The following is a 3623-nucleotide window of genomic DNA, read 5'->3' on the forward strand; positions in this document are numbered from 1 at the left end:
GGGTTTTGTTTAGAACGGTCTGTTTGATTTTGTAACAAAGATAGCAAATACAGGAAATAATTAAATAACTGTGTTTTCATACTCCCGATCATCAGGAGCCTATATGAGATTTTAATTAGTGCTGCATTTTCAATAACTCTGTATCCGTACGTGTTGCAGATTCTTTCCTGGATAACAGGGAGATAATTATGAGAATCCTGTTTTTCAGTCTCTCACTAAAGGGATGGCTGATATATTTAATCATGATGTAGAAATGCTGGCAGCTTTCTCTGAGCTCAGCCTCTCTCTAATTACATTTCTAGATTTTTAGTAAATTGAAAGGGAAAACGTAGGAACAAAATAATTAAAACCAAAGAGGAAGTGAATATTAAAAAGCAGGAGCTACTTAAAATTCTTGCACACAACCCTTTCACGGACATCAGTTTAATCAGCTTCACGTAAAAATCAAACTTAAATACACGCAAAAGTAACACCTCCAAACATACACGTACAGCAGCATTTACTGGTTCTTTTCATGCAGAAAAAACAATCCATCTTGTATCGTTCAGATGATACTGAGAATTATAGCCAAAGTGAACGCATTTGATAATTTGGTACTCTCACGTGCACACTGGTGTCAAAACACACACACCCCAGCATATCCCCACGCAGATTTTCAAGGTTCAAGCGGTACCTGCAGCTGGGCATTGTCCAGTCACTTTATTACAGAATTGTATTAAAGACAAAAGGTAGGGTTTGTGAAGAGTAAGTGACAGTATTTCACTACTCTCTGCCACCAAGGAGGACAGAATTGACTCTAAATAACTTTTTCATATGGAAGAGAGGTGAAATTCGATCTTCATTTTCACAGATACCCAATTTAATTTTCCACCTCCTGGGAACAAGAGAATTTTGATCAGGAGAACGTCATCAACTGCAAAAGAGGTTGACCTCCCTACTGCTAAGCGACACATGGCCAGTGTTGAATTAAAGGAGACATTTCTCTTTTTTCTATCTAGAAACCCTTGCATCCAGGCTCCGCAGCCTAAGCTCTCTAATGCAGGAGGGGAGGGGGGAAATCTCTTTGTTTTCTCTAAAACTGGTGCTGTAATTTCCTTTTGTACTTCAACTATAAGAGAATAAATACATCAGTAAAAAGCCACAGTTTATATTGGGAATATAAAATCCAGGATAATGGGTAGGGTATGAAAATAAGTTTCTAGGAGAGATGTGTAGCCAGAATAGGAATGCTAATACCAATTCTGTACTTCCCAAGAGGCAGTTTTATGGCATTTCTTCATTACAATGCAGCATTACCTGCTGTTTTGTCACCATGGGCAGCAGTTTGTGAAATGAAGGAATGAAGCAGGGTCCAAGAATTGGTCAGGATTTGGATGAGATACTTGCCAAGAAAACCCAGGACACGGCAGAAACTGTTAGCAACAAAACAGGCAATATTCTCTGAGTCAGTAGTGGACAAACGTGGCAGCCCTGCGTACAGGAGCAGTGGTGCTATGAGAAGCAGCATTTTTCATCTGAGAGAATGGTATATGAGAGAAAAAGATTTTGGATCTTGCATTTAAACAAGTGTAGCCTGGTTGCATAATACATATCACAGCTAATTTGGTTATTGGGGTGCTTTGCGTGTAATCATATCAATTCACCATGAGACTGAAACTGGCAGGGAAGAGAGGGTAGCTCTGGATAAACTTCTCTACAGACATCTATGTAATTAAGGACTACTAACAATCAAAATTTTGCTTCCTCCGTTTGCAAACCATTACAAATTAGAACAAGAGAAGACCCATATATAGAAGAGATGTTAGGATCACAGGATCATTTGGGTGGAAGGGACTTGAGGACGTCATCTGGTCCAAAGCAGGGTCACTTAGGAGATCTGACAAGGCTGCTCAGGGCTTTATTTAATCAGGCCTTGAAACCTCCAACAGAGACTGCAGAGTCTCTCTGGGCAACCTGTCCAAATGCTCATCTATGGTCACAATGAAAAAATGTCTTATATCCTGTCTAAATCTCTTGGGTTTTACTTTTGTTTCTCGTCCTCCTGCCACATACCACATGCAATAAACCCCTCGTAGGTATGGGAAGGTCTCCCTTAAGCTCTTGATCTAGACCCCTGAATGACAGGCATAAAGCATGTTTGCTTTATAATCCTTTTCTTAAAAGGTTAAAATAAATGCTGCCTGCACCTTGGGAAAAAAACCTCACCAATCATCCTCAAACCTGGCAGGAAATTCTCATTGTGCACAGCGCAGGGAACTGCTCTTCACAAGCACTGGTGACCCACGCAAACGGCCCGCGATCCGGCCTGAAGCGAGAGAAGGGGGAGGACGGTTTGTGTTTGTCCCGAGTGTCCCTGCCCACTGCAGGGCGGGTGGGCTACGGCCTCTAAGGTCCCTTCCAACCCAAAGCATTCCATGGTTCTGTTTTCACTACCCAACGCTACGCCCAACCCTCGAATGAACGGGCAGGAAAGGCGAAAGCAGGCCTCCCAACAGCAGGGCAGACGTCCGCCCTCCCGCCTCCCCCAAGGCTTCCTCCCCGGCTGATTGTCAGTGAGCCCCTGCACCGGCTCCGGGCGGGGCGCCCAGCCCGCACGCCCCACCAGGAGAGGCCTCCGAGGCCGGGAGCGGTGCGCCGGCGCCTCGGGCCGCCGGTTCCTCACAGAGGTGCGAGGAAAGGGCCGACGCCCTTCCCGCCTTTTTTCCCGCCTTGCCCCGCCCCGCGCGCGCGCAGAGCGCCGCCCCCGCCCCCGGCCGTGTCGGTGTGGGGCGGCGCGAGGAGGCGGCGGGGGCCCCGCCGGCAGCCGCGTCCCGCTCAGGTGAGGTGGGAGGGGGAGAAGCAGCACGAGGACTCGGGCGAGGACTGGAGACCTCCACAGGGCCGGGGGAAGGTGGCGTCGTCCCCCCAGCGCTTGCCTCTGCGAGGTGTACGGGGGGCAGACCTGTTCCTGCGGCGGCCCGGCCGCACGGCTGCGGTGCGAGACCCGCAGGGGCCTGCCCGCCTCCTCCGCCGGCCGGTGCGATGGCGCTGCGACGGGAGCGGCTCCCTGCCAAATAGCGAGCCGCCGCCCTGAGCGGCCCCCGCGGCGCACGGCGCATGCGCCCCCGCGCTGCCAGAAGTGAGTCCCCGGGGGTGGGGCAAGGCGGGCGGGGCGCGCATGCGCAGTGGAGGGGCGTGTTGGAAGGAGGCGGCGCATGCGCGGGGGGGGGGGCTGGGCTGGCGGCGCAGGCGCAGGGGGTGGGCTGTGGGGGGGGACTGTGCGCATGCGCAGTAGGTATGAGCGGGGGGGCGCCGGGGAGGCGGTGTTGTTCGTGCCCGCGCATGCGCGGGCGGAGGGGGGCGCTGGGAGCAGCCATATCCTGCCTGGCCGCCGCTGGCGCATGCGCAGGAGGCGGCTGCGGGCACCTGCGGAATAGTGAGCCGCGGCGGCTGCGGGGGGACCTGGCGGAGGCAGACATGCTGCCAAATAGTGAGCCCCGGCTGCTGGTGTTCTCCTAGGGGGGCCGGCCGCCGAGAGCGGGGCAGAGTCCGGGGCGCCATCCCCACCCGCCGCACCTGCCCGGGACAGCGCTCCTCGGCCTTCCCCGCCTGCCTCGGAGCGCGGCGTCCTCCGGCGGTGGGAG

Source organism: Pelecanus crispus, chromosome 18 (genome assembly GCF_030463565.1).
Source record: "Pelecanus crispus isolate bPelCri1 chromosome 18, bPelCri1.pri, whole genome shotgun sequence".
In the NCBI taxonomy this organism is placed as follows: Eukaryota; Metazoa; Chordata; class Aves; order Pelecaniformes; family Pelecanidae; genus Pelecanus; species Pelecanus crispus.